Source organism: Telopea speciosissima, unplaced genomic scaffold (genome assembly GCF_018873765.1).
Source record: "Telopea speciosissima isolate NSW1024214 ecotype Mountain lineage unplaced genomic scaffold, Tspe_v1 Tspe_v1.0071, whole genome shotgun sequence".
NCBI classification, from domain to species: Eukaryota; Viridiplantae; Streptophyta; class Magnoliopsida; order Proteales; family Proteaceae; genus Telopea; species Telopea speciosissima.
This window is the reverse complement of record NW_025317407.1, coordinates 106,040-128,704: the sequence shown is the minus strand read 5'-3', so window position 1 is coordinate 128,704 and position 22,665 is coordinate 106,040. Positions and strand designations below refer to the sequence as shown.

The 22,665-nt window shown below is 39.8% G+C and overlaps 1 protein-coding gene across 2 annotated transcripts in view; it reads left to right on the top strand.

Moving 5' to 3' along the window:
- Positions 1 to 451: 451 nt before the first annotated feature.
- LOC122647516 (DNA-directed RNA polymerase V subunit 1) overlaps positions 452 to 22,665 on the top strand; it is a 127,622-nt gene continuing 105,408 nt past the window's right edge. Inside the window, exon 1 of one of the 2 annotated variants that reach the window (XM_043840907.1) lies at positions 452 to 479. The gene's annotated coding sequence lies outside the window, so the exon portion shown is untranslated. The remainder of the gene's footprint in view (positions 480 to 22,665) is intronic. The other variant, XM_043840906.1, reaches the window with a different exon arrangement.

Here is a 22,665-nt window from a genome sequence, read left to right as displayed (position 1 = left end):
CAATCAAGGTCAACCCGTCAGGCCCTCACCAATTAGGGCCAATCAGGGCGGGCTTGGGTTAGGCTTGGCCCGGGTAAGGGCCGGGGCCTATGCCTCTCCCTAAAAAGAAATAACAACAAAGAAAGGTTAATTTGTCAAGTAAAATATATAGGGAAAAAAAAACTGACTGGTAAAATAAGGAAGAGATATAGGAGAGAGAGAGAGAGAGAGAGAGAGAGAGAGAGAGAGAGAGAGAGAAGAGATATGGGACGCGTATTACAAGTTACAACTGTCATGTGTACATTCCGTTTCTCCCACAACGTAATACCATTACAAATTAAGAATAATATAGAACTTTCATCTCTCTCAAAATATATTCAATCCAAATCGACTCCCATAACTCTCTGATAGTCTCCAATGGCGACCTGTTGAGATCCGACTATCATGTTTTGATGGTCACGGAAAACCTGAAAACAATCTTAGGTAAAGCTCGCCTCGCTGTGGACTTTTGGAATCGCTCCATTCGGTAGCCGCCGTTTCGGTGAGGTAGGTTATATTTTTTCTCTGGAAATCCTTTGATTTTAATCTCTCCCTCCTCTGTTTCTCTCCCGGACAGCCCCCCTATTTCTCGTTCACACTACCCACCACTTCTGCACAACCCCCCATCGATGGCGATGACGGTGATCTAGGTTCGACGCTCTGGTTCTGTCCCCATACCCTGTCCGTACGCTCCCCTCTTTCTGTTTATAGAAATTTTCTCGCGAACCCATTCCAAACTCCGGACTTTTTTTTTGCCCTTTTTGTGACTTCCACAGCTAGGGTTAGGAGACGGAGAGACCAGACAGCGGACAGATTTTGTTCTTTCTTCTTTCACGATCTACGTCCTCGTTTGATCACGGTTTTCTTTTCTTTCTCTCTTTCTTTGTGTTAGGGTTTAGAGTTTTGTCTTATAGTTTCGATGAGCTTAGATGGAGCGACCAGACAGCGGACCGATCTCGTTCTTTGTTCTGCATTTGTTCGTCTTTCACGGTCTACGTTGTTGTCTGATCAGGGTTTTATCTTGTGTGTGTGTGTTTGGGTTTAGGTTTTTTTCAGTCTTCATAGTTTCGTTGAGCTTAAGCCCTTATTCCCCTCCTCTATTTTCTTCTACGGTTAGGAGACGGAGAGACCAGACAGCCGACCGATCTTCTTCTTTGTTCTTAATTTCTTTCTCCTTCACGGCTGTCTGTCCGACACTGAGTCTTCCACGGTAGACTTCATACCTGATCAACGGTTTAGTCATACTCCTTCTCTATGTGTATCTGTGTTATGGTCATGTATTTTCCATTTTTTCATAGTTCGTTGAGCTCAATTCCTTATCCCCTTTACATGCAGCTTTGTTAGGGTTCTTTTTTTTTTTGTCTTTCGCATTGGGGAAGAGAGTATCTCTTTGCGGGGCCGGGAGCCGCAGACCAAGGTTAAGCGGGAAGTCTGGCCTACGTTGGGAGTCTCTCCCTGTTCAGGTCAATAAATGTAACATGAATTTTTTTTGATTATCTTCTAATACTATTATTTCTTGATTCAATATGGGTTCAAAATCAACAGCTTTTGCTTTTCTTTTAAGAAATTATATTTAAAATTTCATTTGTATCATTGTCACTCTATGTTGTTTCTTTTTTTTATTTTTGAGCAGAGAAGTTGTAATCTTCAATTGTACTTTTAAAATATTTCTTTGTAAATTTTAACATAGATTTTAACGTCTACTTCTTTGCACTGTAACTCTTTCCATATTGAATTGTTCAAACTGTGGTGTAGATTTCTACTGAAGGAATTTAGAATTTTAGATTCCTTTACACTATTTTATTGGCTGCTGCATTTAATTGATTTTTATTATATGGACTTCCTTGGCGTTGAACACATAAGATACTAACGGAAAGACAAGGCGCTAAGCGCCCTCGTCTACAAATATCTTTCCTTTTGGGTTGTCCAATTGTGAAAGATGGTCTCTCTATGACATCTGAATCCATGTTAGCTCGTATTCCCAAAGTATACTGGTAGTGGTAGGATACATAAAAAAAGTCAAGTTCAAAGTAAGTTGCTTAACATCTTTATGTGGAACATCAGGTCAGAAACAGGGTGCACTGCATGCTCCAGTAGTGCTACAAGGCAAAGCAAACTGGGAACAGTGTCCTTGCTGCCTATTGCATAGTGTTACAACTCAACCATATGGTTGTGTATTAAATGTCAGTTTACCTACTTAAACTGAAAGCCTCAAATGGAGGTTATTTTTTTACTTCCACATATGATTTTTAAGATTTCCCAAATACGTAAACAGTTCCACCTGTCTTACATTGATGGAAGCTTTCCATCAGCGACTGTTTTTTTTTTTTTTTTGGTGAGGTCCTGTTTTCTTGGTTTATTTGGTCAAGGCATATTGTCATACTCAGTCTGGAATGATGAAGGATGGAATTGAAACTCATGCTACTGCAGTTCACAGCATGGAGGACTGTCAACTACATTATTGGATATGGACTAGTGCCATTATTCAAGACACTTGAAATCCATGACAGATGATATATGATTAAGATGTATAATGATAAATTTTGAAGTTTGTAGTGCTCAAATTGGAGTTATCTTAAACCATGTAAATGGCTCACGAATAACATGAGTGACAAGTCTGTTCAACTCGAATATCTTATCATTTCCTTAGGGTATGTCAAGGTCTTCATCATACCGTGTTTTCTTTTGATTGAATTTTCATTTCATTTCGGTAAATTTTTTAAAGTCTACATTAGTTTTACTGCATTTTCTTTATTATGGTTGACTAGATATTTTATATTCAGGTTTCAACCCTTTGCTTGATTTTTTTTTTTGTTTCTGTGCATTTTCAATGGCAATGTTTCACACTGATTTTCTATTGTATAGAATAATGCATAGTATGTAGGCTTCCACTTATATGATCATTTTAATTTATTCTTTGGTTACAAAACAGATTCGAATTCACATGAATACTTTCTTCTATGGTTTAATGGCAACTCAAGGAGAATGTTATTTTCGATTAAAGGAGGCAAGTTATTATTGGATTTTATCATTATGGAATTTGATGCTTAGATGAAGGAATGAGAGTGACACCGTGAAAGAGGTTCCTTAGACTATGATAAAACAGAAGCAAATTATATTCTTTGGACAAATGGAATCACAATCAGTACTCATGCACAGCTGCAGTCCAATTTTCATTGTTCTTATGTCGGATGCGTAGTCCTGGTGCCCTTTAGTTAGTAAATCCGAATAAAAATTGACAACCATAATAAAGTAATGTAGTCCTAGATAGATAGGAGATCTACTAGGAGCCAAACAACCAGGGTCTGGTAAGCTACTAGTTCGATGGGACAGAGTTGGAGTTTAGGTCAATTTTAGGGTTAGGTTTAGGGTAATGGGGATGTATCTTATATGGTAAAGCTAGACAGGTGTAGGGGAGTCTAAGGAAATAGGTTTTATAAGTTTTGAATGGGGAGAAGTAGGTTAGATGTATTTGGGCAGCAACTAGGGTTAGGGTTTTGAAAGGTGGAAGATGATGGAATCTAGGGTAGGAAATCAGGTGGTTGAATGGGCTTAATATTTAGGTCGAGTGTGGGGTAGGGTGGAGAGGAATAAATGCTGAAAGTTATAGCTAAATCAGATGGTTAAATCTGGAGTTATGGAGGTTTCCTAGTAGAGATAGGAGAGGGTAAAAGTGTAATTTCAGATAATCGGCTTGGTGGATGATATTGAAATTTGGATTGAGTCTCTCTTAGGGTTTGAGGAAGATTCGATCAAAATTTTAGCAGGTTCTAACGGTTAGATTTGGCCGGGTAGAATTCTCGCGAAAATCACCTTGCATGTGACCTTCTAGAAGGGAAGAAGAATAGTTGCAGGTTTTAGGGTTCTAATGGATCTATGGTATTACTGGTGGATGGGGAAGGTAGTAAGGATTGAGTATTGGCAATGGGGATCAATGGGGCTGGGTTTAGAGGATTAGGAGAAGAAGGGGGATGGTTAATAATGTCAAATACTTACTTGAAGTTGCAGGTCTTCAATGGCAGCAGCTCGAAGCCTGGAAACAGGTCCTCCCGATCTACAAGATGCAAGGAGTCGATTGGAGGTCCATCAATCCCTTATAATAGATCCTCCCAGTCCATATGACGCAAGGAGTCAACTGAAGATCCACCAGTCCCTTCACCTTGATATAGACTCACAAGGCAACACTCAACAGAGCAAGGCAGCAGCAAAAACTATTTTATAAATCAAATTCGTATTCAATACTTTGCCCCCTTACAACCTTATATAAAAGACTCAAAATTAGACTTTTACACTAAAAAGGAAAGGCCTAACCCAATCCTTAACTTTTTAGGTAACTTAAACTGACTAGGAAACTAAAATAGACTCAAAATAGAGTCTTAATCCAGTCCAACTAAACAATTAAAAGACAAACTACTAAAATCATTTAAATTGAACCATTGGCTTAAACTAGCTTTAGGACTAAAACATCTAATCCCGTATGCAACCTAATTACCCATATTTTAGGCCTATAAAAGTGGCCTATTACATAGAAAACCCATGGGATCAAAGGCCCAACATGTATATAACCCAACCCTAGACTTATTCCTAATAAAATAAGCCCATTTCGGTGATGAATTTGCATCATAAAGTCATTTATATACAGTATATTTAGTGTTCATATACTGACTCTTGTACCAACTCCGTTAGGTTCCGAGTGCCCGACCACCTTTTTGTTGATGACAAGTGCTGATTTGATTTTACCAGGTCCATGATGAGACTCTTCAGAATTCTGTTGATTTTTCATTTCCTTCCTTTTTCTTACCAACAGCCAGGCCCACCTGGACCTTTTCCCTTCGAATGACTCAATACTAAGCTATTGAATCAAGGGCAATATTTCTCTCGATAGAATGGATTGCAATCAACGAAACCTTATACCCGGGAGGATGCTACACCAGGTTGGGGTTCTAGATCCCCCTAGTAAAGCCATTTATTTGCCCACTATTCGTGTCAAAAGGGCAACCCAGATAATGTTAAGTATCTGATATGGCCTTTTTAGTGATTCCTTTTGTAACTGCAACCATGCAATTCAGGCTTTAGTTTATTTCAGTCTCAAGGACCATTCAAAGAAAAACAAAATGCTTTCCATCTGACAATAAGCAGTCAAAAGTATACAAACATGAATGAGCTCTGTAAATGGTAACCAAGTAGTTCCTTGAGATTACTTTTTCTAAGACGGATAAGAATAATTAATCATCTTCGTATCCTAAATTGTCAATTTTCACCAACTTAAAGTTGAATTATTTCAGGTTGGTTAATGAATTTTTTTTGGGCTAATGGCTGATATTTATGGGTGTTATACATGATTTGTTATGGTACTTGTTCCATGCAATATTAGTATCTTGTATGAGAAGAAATTATATTTGTGTCCTGCCAGTTTTCCTGATTTCTGTTGAAGTTCTCCGTAAAGGAGGTTTTGTTGTTGACGATGTTTTGTTCTCTTGATGATGCTCTCACATAGGTCACACAACTGTTGGAGAAAAAAGGCAACGGGCACGCCATTGACACGTGTGGCAATCCCAATGGAGCAACAACCGTTTATGATTTGAAAAGGAAGTTTGATGAATGCCCTAGCATACTACAATTGGATGTGCCAAATACCTCAGAGGTAACTTCACTGTCTTCTTATTGATATCAGAATCTCATTTCCCTTTGAAGGTCACTCATTAAAAGGTCAAAGTGAAAAATGCTGTTTGCTTTATTTTGAAATTGTAATTTTTCCTTTAGTCTTATAGAAATAGAAACTCTAAACCTATGCAGAATGAACTTGTAGATCAATAATAAATTGTCAGTTTATATGCCTATATGGTCAATGACAACTTTTTGAAACTTCTCCACAAGGATTTATGCATGACTGGGCCTGTTGAAACTTCTCCAAAAGGATTTATGCTGCAACTATAGTCTTATAGAAATAGAAACTCTCTAAACCTATACAGAATGAACTTGAAGATCAATAAGAAGCAGTGGGAGCTCATGGCTCATGGCAACCTGTTGAAACTTCTCCAAAAAGATTTATGCGTCAATGACATGTAAAACTGATGCAATTAGACGATGGATAAATTAGGAATTAATTTTTTTATTTTTCTTTATTTCAGCCGTAGATACAAGTAGGGTTCGAGTCAAAGTTGTTTTAGTTTTACAGTCCAATTAGAGTTGAATTTTTGTTTTAGATTTAGATAGATAGTCGATTCTAATTTAGATTTCGACAAGGATTAGGATTTTATTTTCTCTTTAAATATTTCTTGTAACCAGCTTATTATTCAGTTTTTGGAGAATTGAATGAAATTTTTATTTGAGTTGAAGCAATGCTTGCTGTGAGCTGCTCCTGTCTCTCTCTCCCTCTTCGATTTCTTCTTTAATTTTCTGCCTCTTTCCCAACCTTAAACCCACTCCCTGCTTCCCTAATCTCCTATTATAACCTTGGTTACTGAGTTTTTTTCTCTCTTGGCGGTACTACTAGATTCAGGAAAAACATCATTGGATCCTTACACACATCGACTGCTCCTTCATTTGATTCATGAGTTCTCTTCCTTAGGGCGATTTATCTCCCGGATCCCTGCTTCCAATAGGTTCATATGTTGTGAGTTACAACTCAAATTCAGATCTGGTTCGTACCTTGTCCGCCAGGTTCTGGTTACAGAATTTTCTTGAAGTTATGGCTTGTTGATTTGGTCTGATGCTGGTTGGAATACAGAGTGGTTTTACTAGCGATATCTCTGCCAAAGTTTCACTTCGAATGGACAACCAGAGAGGGAGTTCGAAGGATTAGAAGAGCCCTGGGTTTTACCGTTTCATGTTCTGGTTTCTTTGTCGAAGGTTGGAGGAGGCCAAGTTTGTCAACTTGCAAGTAAGGGCCTAATTTTTTTATTAATCCCCCCCGTATTTTCTGATATTATTTTGTTTACCCCCCATTTAAGTGTTTCTATTCCAAAAACAACTCCCATTAACACATTATACCCATTCACTACTTCCTCTTTTATAGTTGATTCCATCAAATTACGGTTCTGCCACTCATCCATCAAAACCTTCCATTAATTACCATTCTGCCATTGCTCTTGTGAGGCTTCATATATTTACTGTTTTGCAATTCAATTTTGGATTTGAGTGCTTCTTTGCTTGGGTGGGCCCATAAGCAACCCAATAAAGGGTTATTCCAACCCGGGTCTGCATTAAAAACTGCAAAGTATTATTTTGATTTCAGTGTCCCACTAGCTCTGCCATCATTCAACCTGTCATGGCTGGAATATACATGCTTTAAGTTTGTCATCATATAAAATGGATAAATCATGTATTATACAAAGTAACATGATTCATACTTATCTTGTTATTGGGATTCACTTATGCAGCTCTTCATTGTCCTGGGTTCAGACTCAATGGTTGATGGATCAGTGTCCACTGAATAAATATCTGTGGCATACCTGCATTTGTTTGTCCAAAGTGTTCTGTTAATGTCCAAGCTGAGCACAATATATCCTTACAAAGATGCAGTAGGTTTAAGTTTTCCTCTGTTGCAGCAGATACTGCTGTTTAGTGATGCCAAAACAATTCTTCTTCCATAGTAACCAAGAGAGCGTAAATATACCTGTAATTTTTGCAGTTTTCTGTGTTAGTTGTCAGCTTGTTGGCTTTAAGAGGTTCTTTCTTGATATGAAAGATGGAACCAAAGTACCAAACTCGATGAAGTGATCTGTTTCACCTAACTAATTAATGTAGAAGAAGTTCAAGTGAGAACCACTCTACAGTAGGATCAATTATAGGTTGCAGCAGAACATCAAAATAGCCACAAAACCAGAATTAGTAACTTAGAGAATAAGACCCAAACCAGCCAGCAGAACTTCACCAAACTTGGATTGAGTGGAGGTGGTGTTAAATGGATGTTATATTCCAAAAATCAGCCAATTCTGATGGCCTAATGTTGATTTATGAAGTGGGCTTGAAATTAGAAACTAGCCTTCAAAATAGAAGGTTATTGGAGAGATCACTCTGGCCAGCAGTTGGGAAAGTCAAGCACAGTCAAATGAAGAGTAGGATGTGCCCTCAAGATACCCTGAATATGATCATAAAAGGTTCACAGGTTGCTGTGTTCCGGAGTCTCGAAGTTGCAGCAGGTTCTGATGGGGGAAAATGAGCCGCAGGAGCTGTAGGCTCTCAGTTGATGGTGTAATCGACAGCAGCAGTGTTGGTTATTGATTAAGGTTGCAATCAGGCCTTCACAGATGTAGCAGCAGCAGTGATTTGCTCTCTCACAGCAACAGTAGCAGCAATGGATAGACTGGATAATGTAGTCCTAGATTGGTAGAGGACCAACTAGGAGCCAATCAACCAACATCTGTTATGAACAGGTAAATCGGCTCGGTCAAAATAGGGTTTTTGGTGAAATTAGGGTAAGGGTTTGATGTTAGGTAAGTGTAGGGGAGTCTAGCCGTGAAGGTCCCGAGCATAGTTGTCAAGACATCAAATTCTAAAAGGATAAAAAGTCAACCTTCCAGTTCAAAAACAAAAACTGGATTTTTGGCAATAGGTGAAATTTTCAACTTTCTATTACTGGGTTTTTTTCTCAAATCTAAAGATTCGATAAATCCTTAATATTGTAAAACATAGCTAAAAAACCCCCCTATTTGAATTCAATAAAATAATTAAAAAAATCAAATTCCAAAAGGATAAAAAGTCAACCCCCTAGTTCAAAAAAAAAAACTGGATTTTTGGCAATAGGTGAAATTTTCGACTTTTTAATGCTGGGGTTTTTCTCAAATCTAAAGATTCCATAAATCTTAATATAGTAAAACATAGCTAAAAACTACAAGTGCGGTAAAATATTCATTTGTTTTGATATCTAAAAAAATATATTCATTTGTTTTGATATCTAAAAAATATTTTATAGAGTGATTTTGACAACATACGCTCACACCAAATAATGTTTGACCGGAACATAACTCCTTTACTATAAATCAGATTTAAGCAATCTTGGATTTGTTGGAAAGCTGGTTTTGTGCTCTACCTAATACACACAGTCTCACGTAAAAATAAAATCATTTGATCAATCAAATTCCATAGAGAACAAGAACATTTCTCTAAATCGAGAGCAGGTTAATTACTTTGATAAGATCATATTTTCTAAGAACAGTATAAACCAAATGTGCAACTAGGTATACCTGAAAATGACCAATTCCAAGAGCATATAAACCAAATGTATGTTTTGATTGTCTCAAACTTCCCATAGGTTGCTTCTTCACTTTTGCTGTCTTCTATTTCTATGTTGATTTTTGATGACTTGATGTGGCTTAATGTTGATTTTTGATGATATAAGGTATATGTTGTGGCATATTAAATAATGTTAGACTAGAGGGAAGATAAAAAATAACACTTGGGCGCCTTGGTCGCTTAAGTGCTTAGGCACCCCTCCACCGCCTTAGACTCACAAGCCAAATTTGCCAAAAAATCAGCAGAACGATTCCCCTCCCTGTATGAGAAAAGAACATTCGCTTCAAGACTATCCACCAAGCGCATGACTTCTTGGAACCAGTACAAGCAGCTCCATAAAGGGCAGCTTCTCGTAGAGATAAACCGCACGATAGTCCTCGAATCCGAGTTAACTATGCAATTACTGTGACCCAGACTAGCACACATGCGTAAGCCATCAAGGAGAGCCCTTAATTCAGTTTCAGTGTTGGAACAGATACCATAGAACTTAGCAAAAGCCATAATAAAATATCCATTATGGTCACGAATAATACCCCTTTCACCATTTAGGCCCGGGTTCTCTTTGCTGGCCGCATCAACGTTGATTTTCACCTCATTGCATGGGGGACACCAATAAATTGGCCGAAGAACTCTTTGCTTCTGAGAGAGAGGGGAGGGGGTTGACCCTCAGAATGTTTAGAGCTAAATCGTCCTTCATATTGGACCTCCTTGAAGGGAAAGCGGGGTACGAGATTTCTTGAACCTAAATCAGAATTTTCCAGATTATAGCATTCGCCGTTCGCACCCCATTAGTTACCTTTATTCCGCTCTTTCCAAAGCTCCCAGATAATGAAAGAAGGAATTATCCCAATAATAAAATTAATAACATTATTGAAAGCACCTTTTGGTTGCCAAAATAAAATTCTGGTTTTCACCTCTTGAGTGGGAAGAATCTGGATATCAAGAAGACACGAAAGAATTTCCAAGCCTTGGTTGCCGTGGCACCCTACGCCAGCACATGAGAAGTGGTTTCTTGCCAAGGCTCTTTGCAACAAAAACGTTTTGAAGCAAGTTGCACCCCCGCCCGCCTAATCGAATCATCAGTAGCAATGCTGCCATTTAGGACCTGCCAAGAGGAAAAACCAACGTTAGTAGGAACCGTCCCATTCCAGATCCATTTAGCATAGTCAACCACTGGGTGTGCCTCACGAATCGACTTCCAGGCAGATTTCAAGGAAAACTGGCCATTGCTTTTTCGGGGTCCAGACAGGACGGTCCTCCCTAGCCGAAATATTCAAATTGCTATTGGAAACTCTCGTGGATCTGGATATTATTAATCAACTCCAACGTCCATGGGTACCAAGATCCATCCATCTTCAAAACGTCTTTTGACCTTAGCTTCCAAATTAATATGAAGAGCCCCATCGACAAAATCAATCTAGGGTCCCTCACCACTCCAATTATCAAGCCAGAGCAAAGCATCACCTTTCCCAACCAGCCACCTAGACTTATCAATAAAAAAATCACGAAACCCCAAAGGGAACTTCCATGTTTTGGAACCAGCCGCAACCGGTCTTGGCCAACACATTGTGATTTCCCCTGAGGAATTTAGTCTTGAAAAAAGAACTCCAAATAAAAGGTTCAGCCAACATGCGCCAGAGGCCTTTAAGTCTCATAGACAGATTGACCTCCCTCAAAGGACTAATTCCCAAACCTCCCTCCTTCAATGGTTTGCAAATTTTGTGCCAACTAGCCCTATGTTTCCTTTTCCCAAAATCCGAATCACCCTAGAGAAAATTGGAGCAAATAGAATTAAATAGTGTCATGATTGTTCGAGGAATATCTAAACATGCAAGAGTATGAATAGGGATTGAAGACCAAACATGCTTTATAAGGGTCAGTCTTCTTCCCGAAGATAATAGTTTTCCTTTCCACCCTGCCATTTTATTTCTTAATTTAATAAGGATATTTTCAAAATACGCCACCTTCAGCCTTCCTGTGTACAGAGGAGCTCTCAGATAGGTAATAGGTAAAGATTTTATTTCAAAACTTGTAATACCACTCACCAGTCTACATTGACGCTCAGACGCTTTGTTGCTCAAACTAAAACAACTTTTATTTCGATTGACTAACTGACCGGAATAAGATTCATAACGAGTGATAAATCCCATAATTTGCTTCAGGGAGGGCTTAAGACTCCTAGAAAAATTATAGTATCGTCAGCAAAGAGGCTATGAGAAATATCTGGGCATGCCTTTGGGAGGTGAAAGAAGCTGGCACGACCTTCAGAGAATAGATTTGTAAGGCCCCGACCAAGCACTTCCTTAGCCAGAATAAAGAGAGTGGGAGAAAGAGGATCCCCTTGCCTTAGGCCCCTTCTGGTTTTAAAATAACCTGTATGACCCGAGTCCATCACAATCAAAAACCAGCAGTTGTGGAGAGTCTTCTCAATAAGACGAATCCAGGTTTGACTGAACCTGAACATACTCAGCACATCAATCAGAAAACCCCATTCAAGGCGGTCATAGGCCTTAGCCATATCTAGTTTTAAAATTACATTACCACCCATGGTCTTCCTGTTCAAGTCCTGAACCATCTCCTGCACCTGGGCAATGTTGTCGTGTATACACCGGCCTTTTAACAAACACTCCCTGTTCCTCAGAAATGATTCTTGGCAAACTAACCCCCAATCTACAAGATATCACCTTAGCTATAACCTTGTGAGAGAAATTACATAGGCTAATAGGTCTAAAATCCGGCATAAACTCGGGATCATCTTTCTTGGGAATGAGGATGAGATGAGACGAAGTGGAACTTCTTGGGAGAAAGCCACCTTTAAAAAAATCTTTCACTGCTGCCCAAACATCCGCTCCAACAATGTCCCAGCAAGCTGTAAAAAATTGGCCGGTGAGTCCATCGGGATCCTTCGCACTTTCCTTTGAAAGGGAGAAAACCGCATCTTTAGCCTCCTTGAATGTCGGGGTCGCAGTAAGCATATCATTATCTCCAGAAGTGATTATAGAAGGAATAGCATCCAACAAGTCTGCATCAGGAAAGGTAGGGTCGGAGGGAAAAATTTCACTGAAATGTTTGATAGCTTCCCCATTAACACCTTCTCTGTCTAGGATCCACTCTCCCTGGGCATTTTTTATTTTACCAATTCCACCCTTTTTCCCCCTTCCTCCAACCATTTAATTCTTGATTTTTCCTTCGAAAAATTTCTTCTTGGAGGGTGAGATGCAAGTGTTCACGAGCCCTTTTGAGATTGTCAAGAGCCAACTCCGTAGGCTCCATGTCATACACAACCTCCTCCCTGGCCACATTATCTTCAGCAGTTTTAACATTTGGTGAATATTTCCAAACACCTCCCTATTCCAGTCTTTGAGCTAGATACGAAGATTCTTTAATTTCAAGAATAAAAATCGCTTGATAAAGTGTTTTTTGTGACTGTTTTTGGAAACATAAATCAAAATTTATGCTCCCTGGAAGACTTTTGATAGAACATGCAATATGTTCTGTCGTTTTTTGGCTGAAAATTGGAAAAGTGTGCCTGATAAAAACTCCTATATTCATTCACTATGCTCTTTGAAAAATTGGAAAAGTGTGCCAAACTTATTCTTTGTTAATTTAAAAAAAAAAAAAAAAGGGTTTTGCTTGTTTCCAAGAACAGGTTTACCAAGTGCCTGCTTGATAACCTTACCGGTGTTTCTGTTCTGGTTATGTGCTGAGAAACAGCAAAACAGTTTTTTCATTTTCTGTGCTGAGAAACTGTTTTTGACTCGCTTGGTATACCTGTTCTTGGAAACAAGCAAAACCCTTTTTTTTAAAAAAAAAAAAAAAAAACTAACAAAAGGATATGTTTGGCACACTTTTCCAATTTAACAAAAGAGCATAATGAACGAATATAGGAGTTTTTATTGGGCACACTTTTCCAATTTTCAGCCAAGAAATGACAGAACATGTTGGACATGTTCTGTCAAAAGTCTTTCAGAGAGCATAAATTTTGATTTATGTTACCAAAATCAGTCACAAAAAACACTTCGTTATTAAGCGATTTTTAGGTGTTTTTCCGTTTCTCAGAATGAAAAAACACCAGAAATTATTTCTCGTAAGGTTATCAAGCGGGCTCCAAGTGGGTCAAAAACGGTTTCCCAGCACAGAAAATGAAAAAACTGTTTTGCTCAGCACATAACCAGAACAGAAACACCCGTAAGGTTATCAAGCGGGCACTAGGGTTCCAAGCATTTGGGTTTTGTTCGATTGAGGAGATAAGAAACACTTGACTGGGAGTTTGGGAAAGTGGGAATCGGGTAGGGCGAGGGTTTGTGAGTTGTGAGTTTTATTTTGTTTTTGTTTTTTTGTTTTTAAATAATATTAAAAACTTAAAGTAAGCGTATTATACATTCTTTTTCCTGGTAGGAAGCGTATTATACGTTCACTATGAAAAAATTGAAAAAGAAATCAAACCAAATAACATCCCAATTCATAAAGATTTTGAGACAATTTCCACAGCTGGAATGGTCTGGACAGAATGTAGGTGGAGAAAAGGAGGAATCTAGGGTTTGGGATTTGGTTCCAACTTACTTGTTGATTGAATAACAAACTTGAGCATTTTGTTGATGTAGAATAATTTTTGAAACCAATGCTTGAACCAGACTTGAATGTAACAGCAGTGGAGAAGACAAGTAACCAACTCAAACCACCCGGGCTTCTCACCGCAAGGTGTCAATCGGATCAAACACCGATTCCGTCAGCCTTGATCAAACACGAGACAATTCTTCTTGAAGAAGACAAGCTGTAGCAGCAGCTTTAGAATTGAAAATTTTAAAATTGTGAGGTAAGAGAGCCCCGCGAATTTTCCTTTATTTAAAGGGCCAATAGCATTGAATAGTATAACATAGGAAGATCTTTTATCCATACCGAATCCAAAATAGGTCCCAGATCCAATCAAAAATTTCGTTGAATTTTTCATTCTTTTCTATAACCTACCATTTTCCTTATTAGAAGTGAAATAACCCCTGGCCGACTCTATTACACTTCATGTCCTCCCAATGAAACCGTGAGGAGGAGTGGACCTAATTTTGTTGCCAACAATTAATAGTCATGTGACAACTTAAGTAGCCACATGACCACTTAAACAATTAAACTAAAATCTACTAATTTCACTTAAATTGAACCACTGGTTCAACCAGCTTTGGACAGGTTCAATTTAATTACATCAAAATAAAACTAAGTATAAAAATCTACTAACTACTAACAACTATAACACTACTTGGACTGACTGCTTGGACTACTTCTTCTTCTTCTTCCAGAGTCCAGACAAAGGTCTTCAGATCTGCATCAAAACCTGCCTTTGCACATAGGTGAATTGATTAGGGAATGCAAGAGGGAGAATTCTTTGAAGCATAGAAAGACCTTGCTTCCATGAAGAAAGATTACAAGAATGGTGATGTGTTTTGCATAAGGGGAGGATGGTGACAAGGGAGATGAGTTCTGGGATGTTCTTTCTGCTTGCCTTTGCTTCTGTGCCCCAATTTCATTCCTCTCATTGGATATGTGCCTGGTTACATCTTATATTCCCTGCAACCTTTCTCGTTTGCTTAAAGAGCTTAGGTTGTACTCAGTCACACTCTTCTGTTTGTCTCTAATTTCAGAAACTGCAGTTTGTTTCTGCTAAAACTCCATGGACGGTATCATGGCATTGGCTCTTATTCTATTACTTTAGTTGAGTAATTCTATTCTTCAAATTGTTAATGATGAGAGCCAACAACAATAGGTTGGGACAGGTTGTAGCATCTTATTGCTCTACATTCAGTTTTCTATCTTACTTAATAGTCTTAATTGCTCTTATGTATTGAACTTCGCCATTTACAACCAAGAACACAGCTCATGAATTACTTCATGCTATGTTACCTGGACACTTCAAAATTGAGGATGCACCCATGTCCTACACATTTGGACCCAGATTCTGACAGTCAGCAGTCACACACACACACAACCCTCTGCTTGCAAAATTCAAAATAACTTTAAACAATCAAGATTAAACAGAATGAAGGCAATACAAATAATTTAACTACTCATGAATACATAAATCATTTTTTCTATGTTGAAAAATAATTTAGACTACCCCAAGACTAAACGTAATATGTAAATATAATAAGAATAACTTAGTTACAAGAAAATACACCTTCAAGTTCTCTAAACCTAATTTTGGCTCTTTGTCAGTAATGTAGCTTGTATTTGGGTCGCTCGGTTGGTGTTAATGAGGAGGCCACAACATGCCGAATTTAAATGAAGTCAAATGCATACCATGTTTATACATGTTCTTATGGTGACATCCTTGCTGATATGGTCTATAGTTCAAAATAATAATTACCAAGTTAGCAGTTAGATCTCTATTTTTATAATGAAATTCAATAGAAAATAACTAAGCAAGAATCAGTCTTTAGCTGCTAGCAGTTTGCAATCCGTTGCATGAGCTTCGTATTCCATGCTTATCAAGCACTCTTATAACATGATCAAATTGAACAGTACTGACTTAGTTAGATTGACACATGCCTTTTTGATCATGATTGTCTCCTGTAATTCTATAGAGACCACGTTTTATGTATTCAAACCGGAATAACTAGTGAAGTACTGCACTACAGAAATGCACATATAAATTTATTTATTTTCATAATATCCTAACAAAATGAACATAAGAACCAACAAGTAAATAATTAGTATAGAATTAAGTGTGAATCTCTTTGTAATTAAACATATTTTATTACTATAATAATCTTATTTCTTATTTGTAAATATATAAAGGGAAAAAGATACCACACAGTCCGCATAACGTACGTCCTCTCATAGAATTTTTTATTCATTTTCTCTCTCCTCCCTGACCATTGTGGGCCCCTACTGACAATACTGTCCCACACATTGCTATTGATCTGGAATGGGAGATTCCCCCTACACCGGAAGCATGGAGAACCCTCCCTCATACATAAAAGTTGCTAATAAACAGTAATGCCCATTCTGAGAATATATATTATGGTGAACCCGCAAACTAAAAGATGTTCTCCTCTCCTCGGCCTATCTGGATGCCAACTTAGTAATATGTTGATGTAGCATCCTAAGTAAATAACCCGTTTGACCATCCATTTCTCAACTCAGCCTTATACCAAATAAATGGAGTCGGTTACATGAATCCTTCTTCTCCAATCAGCTCTATTCAGAGCCATACTTGTTACTAGTCCTAAGCTATGCATGTCTTTCCTCACCACTTCTCCTAGAGTCATTATTAGGCCTAACCCTGACTCTTTTAGCTCCTTTCATTTTCTGAAATTCCTACCACCTATTCCTTATACAAAAGGTCCCACTGCATCTATAACACTTGTTTTGAGTCCCTCTCCGCCGTTGTGCATGTCTCTTGTTTCCGCTGTTGTGCGTGTCTCTTCGCTGTGACCCAGCTTCTCAATCCTTAACCCTTTCTTCCTTATCGAGGCCTACTCTCGTTTCAACCTTTCACCTCTCACCTCTCACCTCTCACCTTCAGGCAGCACTCCCACCTAGTTTTCCCAAGCCACCAACCTCTCTCCATGTCCAGGGCCAACCCCCCTCCTCTGCCGGATCCTCCGAATGACTGTTCTTTTCCTTGACGAAGAGGCCGAGGACCTTCTTGACTCCCAGATAGATCTAGTCCTGGTTGGGAAGATGCTTGATGGTAAACCTTATCGCCAACAGGCTGTCACTGACGCCCTTGTCTCTGCTTGGCACCTGAATCGTGATGTTCAAATCACTCCAGTGGCTCCGCACACATTCACTTTCCAGTTTACCCACCCCCTCATGTCAAAAATGTTCTCGATGGAGGGCCATGGGCTGTTGCAGGAAATCTACTTATTCTAGAGCGGTGGAACGCCAACGGCAACTGGGACTTTCACGACGTTGAGTTTGGGTTCAACTGAGAGGAATCCCACCGGAGCTAATTCATACGGAATTGGGTTTTCAACTTGGGTACAAACTTGGAATTCCTAAATCGGTTTTGCTCATCCAAGGGTCTCGGAATGCCGGTCCCCAAGCCTTCCTCACGTGTAAAGTCTCCATGGACATCAGAAATCCTCTTAAAGCAACCTTGCAGATTCGAAGAAGAAATGGCTCTGAAATCAACATCACCGCCCAATATGAGAGACTTCCCATCCACTGCTATTTCTGTGGTTTCATTGGCCATGAGGAATGTCGTTGCGAGGCTTGGTTCACAGCACAACAGCAGCATCAGAAGAGCCATGGCTGCCTGAACACGGAGACATGCACTTTGATGCAGTTGTCATAGCTAGGCTGGACCGGCATGACCCACTTAGGAAGCCCAAACCAAGGACTGGTCCTAAACCAGTTTCCTTTAAATTGATGTACTACGATAAAAGAGCCAGATTTGAAGATTTGATTATTGGAAGTTATTTGTGAAGCTCTGTGAGAGTGTGTGACGTGAGTTCCCTCTTCCCTTTCCCTCCTTTCTTCTATTTCTTCTACGGTTCCCTCTGTGAAGTCCACCATAGCAGGCTACCCTCTCTGGTTCTGCATTATTTGGTATCAGAGCCAAAGTTCCTACATCCCATTACTGTTCTGCAACCAACAGCAGTGGAAAAAAAAAAAAAAAACCTGCATAATCCCTTTCCATCTCCCACTCCTCTCCTTCAACCCCGCTGAAACCCCAACCGCAACAACCCCTTTCTTCCTCGCTGCAACAGCGACCAAAAAAAATAAAATAGAAAACCCCGTCCATTCATCCTTCTCCCGCAGAAATCCCTCTCCCCAACTCCATCGTTTCGATTCCCTGAGCATAATCCCCAAGCCACCGCCACCCAGTTCCTTGGTTCCGCCAGAATCGAACCAAAAAAAACAAAGTGCAGAGAATAGAGAGAGTGCGAGATAGAGAAAGGAGAAGTGCAGTGAGAAATCGAGAAGCAGAAAAAAAATAAAAAATACATACCTGTTTCCGAATCTTCTCGCGATTCAACTCCCCACTCGGCTCCCTCGCATTGTCGCGTCCATCGAAGTTGTGTAGCCCTTTCTTCCTCGCAGCGCCTCCTGCATTCTTCCTCTCTGGTTCGACAGAATCAGACACCAAAGTCGAAAAAGGTAAACCCCAAGCCAAACCCACGATTTCACTTTTCTCTTTTTCTTATTTTCCATTCCTAAACTGCCCCTCGGTCTATATTAATTCTGTTTACCCTTTTTTTTTTCACCCACTTCCTAGGTGCCCTTACCCTATACCGCCATACGTAATAGTGTAATAGTTATGGGTGTCAAAACCAAATTGAAACCGAAAACCGAATCCAATACCGAGTCGAATCGAATTAATTTGGTTTGGTTTTGGTTAAGATATATGATAATTTAATTCGATTTGATTCGGTTTCGGTTTCATGTCCAGACCCGTCAGTTTGAACTGAAATCGAATCGAATACCCATTTATTCCCAAACCCTATATCTTTTAATATCTTTTGAGTAAATGATAATTAATAAAGTAAGTAAAGTAACCAAAACGATATGCACCAAAATCAAAATGATAATATCTTTTGGAACAGCTAATTTTGATGTGTTTCTCTATGATTTTATTGATGTGTTTTCTTTTATAATTATACTTTTGATGTGTTCTTTTAAGGTTTTGTGAGCATTTATATACAAATGGAGTTCTTTGAGAACACAGCAAAGCAGCAACAATGGATGAACTAGCAACCTATAAAAATGGAACCGTATTATAATGTATTAAAAACCAAATTAGACCCATTTTTTAAAACCGAATAGGAACAGAGACCGAACCGAACCGAACCGAGGTGCTTCGAATTCGGTTGTTAGTCCCAGAACCGACTCGGGTTTCGGTTCGGTTTCGAGTCACACCCACAAGGCATGGAACCGAACCGAATACCCGAAACTGAACCGGTTGACACCCTTAGTAATACTCCTTTGTTGATGATCATTGCACTATCCATAATTACAGTTCTGCCATTAGTGTCATAAAATTCCCTTTTATTTACTATTTTCCCATTCAGCTTTTGTCTTTAAGTGGAGGTCTTGGTCGAGCTTTGGAACACAGGAGAAGAAAATTTCAAAGGAGATTCAATCTTTATGCACGTTTATCCTATGGTATCTTTGGACGGCACGTAATGAGCTACTCTTCAACAAAAGAGTGTGGAGACCGGAGGAGGTCATTGTGGCAGCAAGGAAGGCTTGTGGGGAGTTCTTAGATGCACGCAGATCCTCATCACTAGCAACTCCTACGATGTGGCCCCTAGTAGTCCAGGCTTGGTTACCTCCACCGCCAGGATGTTATAAACTCAATGGTGATGCTTGCTACTGCAAAGAAACTAGCAAAAATGGAATTGGGTTTCTCTTGCGGGACCATCTTGGTCGCTGTTTAATAAATGTCTCTGACCCTATACAGTTCTCTGATGTGGTTGTGGGTGAAGCTACCGCAATACGCCAAGGTCTGCTTGAGGCTATCTCGGAAGGGACTCTGACGGTCATTGTGGAGGGAGATAATCAAGAGATGATCACAGCTCTTCTGAACCGAGGCCTAAATTCTGCTTTATCTATTCGACCTATTATTGAAGATATTCTGCACCTCGCTTGTTAGACCCCGCACCCGAGATCATCTTTTAATAATGTTATTTTGTGCCATGTAGATGGAGCTAGCTTCTATGTTGGTGAGCTGTTCGCAATGGTGGTCAAACTGAGTTATAAGATCTTTGACCGGTGCACTGGTTTGGCAGTTGAGGAACGATTTCTCAATCGGGATTGGGGGAAATTCGTGGACGAAGACTTCATGGACTACCCTCCAAGCACTAGTCCCAAGAGCGAGGAGTACCAAAGAGAGCATCCAGTATCTTGTCACATTGACACGACGAGCCTTGGTGAAGTGAATGTCGAAGTAAGAAAGCTCTTCGGGATTTCGGTTACGAGGTTGCTTAATTCCCTTAGTAACCCTTAAAAGGTGAGCCAAGCCCGGGGATTTATTGCCTTAGGTTTACCTATTTTAGGTGAGCTGGACCCTGAGCTGGACCCGGTAGTGAGTCCACACCTGCCATGTGATTTATTGTGGGTGAGGTGTCGTGGGCCCCATCACCTCCTTTTGTATTTTAGTGTGGGGTCTATAAATATCTTAGGGACCCACTAAAGATAAATAAGGGTTTTGGAGTTGAGTGGATTAATCCAACTATCCACTCATAAGCCACAAATATCTTAGGGACCCACTAGTGATTAATTGGAGATTTTGGAATTTTGTGGATTAGTCTCCACTCACTAAGCCATGTGTAATCCATCTATCTAAGCCATGTGTAATCCAACTATCCACTTATAAGCCATAAATATCCTAGGGACCCACTAAAGACAACTATGAGTTTTGGAGTGTTGTGGATTGGTCTGATCTATCCACTCACTTACCCCTGTGTTGGTCTTATCCATCCACTCAGCACCCACTAACAACCCTCTAAGTCTTCTAACCAAGTAAAATCGTGGAGGTGAAAAGAGAAAGGAAAAGAGAGAAAAAGAGAAAGGAAAAGAGAGGAGAAGAAAAAGGAAAGAGGAGGAAGGAAGTGAAGATCCTAGGGCTTGTGCAACCACTCTACCTAGGAGTTATTGCTAGGACAAGGTAGGTCATTGAATTTCTCTCTCTCTTCTTTAAATTCTTTTTGGGTTTAGAGATGAAACCATTTGGGTTGGGGGTTTTGAACCTAGGGTTCCAAATGGAACCCAAGGATACTTTTGGAGTAGTATTTCCCTACTTGGAGGCTTGAAGCTAGCCTTGAGTCTATCCTCTTCCTTTTTTTTGGATTTTAATTCTTGAATTTAGGGTTCTTGGTGGAGAAACCCTAGATTTGGGGTTTTGACGGAATTACCCTTCGAACCCGACAACCCTATGATAAGGGTAGGGTATTATGACCCTAGGTGGCTTATAGACCTTTTCCCCGAGTCCGTGTGAGCTGAAACCCAAGAGAAATCGGGTTCGGGAGCTTGCTTGTGATGAAATTCGGATTCTGCAGGAGCTGGACTCTATGGTGGACTCAGATTAGAAACCACAAACAGAGTCCACCCTTTCTCTGCCTGCAGCTGGACCCTGTGGTGGACTCAAACTAGAAACCACAACCAGAGTCCACCCCTTCCCTGCAGGAGCTGGACCCTATGGTGGACTCAGGCCAGGATCCACCCAAGAGTCCAGTCTTGGGTTTTAGAGTATTTTGCCCAGGGTGGACTCAGGCGCTGTGCCTCCACTCAAGAGTCCACCTAAACTCTAATGTGTTATCCTTAAGCCTAGACTTCGGGACCCCTCTTACCTCACCTAATTCGCTTTGTTACGCTTCTCTAGGCTATATTACTCGAACGGTGGAACTTACGTTTCGTTGAACGGCAACAAACCTTAGGAATGGATCGTGAACGAATAGGTGAGTGGGGTTGGGATTTGACTTAATTTGGGAGTGTTTTGCATTATGTTATGCTAGTATGTCATTTCTCATGCATACTCATTCTTGCATTTTTATAACTATATTTGTGGAAATTATGAATGTATGCGTTATGGATGTGGCTTGTTAATGTCTTCATCATGCTTACGTTTCAGCAAGAAGGGTAAACTGAGCCCACGGTTTATCGGTCCATATGAGATTCTGGCTAGAGTCGGACCGGTGGCATATTGGTTGGCTCTCCCTCCATCATTAGAAGGCGTGCATGACGTATTCTACGTGTCCATGCTGCGGAAATACGTTCATGACCCGAGTCATATTTTGACACATGAACCACCAGAGCTCACAGCTGATATGTCTTATAAGAAGCAACCCGAGAAGATTTTGGACAGCGAGATTGTTCACCTTCGAAGCCGTCCTATCTTCTATATGAAGGTAAAGTGGTGCAATCACACAGAAGAAGAACATCTTGGGAAGCTGAAGTGGAAATGCGGGCGAAGTACCCCTCTCTTTTTGAATTACAAGGTACGTCAAATTTCGTGGACGAAATTTCTTGTAAGGTTGGGGGAATGTTAGACCCCGCACCCAAGATCATCTTTTAATAATGTTATTTTGTGCCACGTAGATGGAGCTAGCTTCTATGTTGGTGAGCTGTTCGCCACACCTTTTTTCATGTCTTTAATTACGTCCACATATTTACTTGAAACACTTCTCTTCTCTAGTTCTTGCCAGATTAACTCTCTAGGGGCTCTATCATAATTTTTTTTAGGTCTGTACAGACCATATGGAGATCCTTCTTACAATCTCTAAATCATTACGTGAGTCTCCTAACTTCCTAAGTAAGTAAATAGTGTTTGTCGTGGATCTTCTTGGCATAAAACCAAATTGGTTCCCGTAATATTAGCTTCTTGTCTTAGGTATGTTTCAATAACTCTCCCATATTTTCATAATATGACTCACTATTTTTATGCCTCTATAGTTGTTGCAACTCGGAATGTCA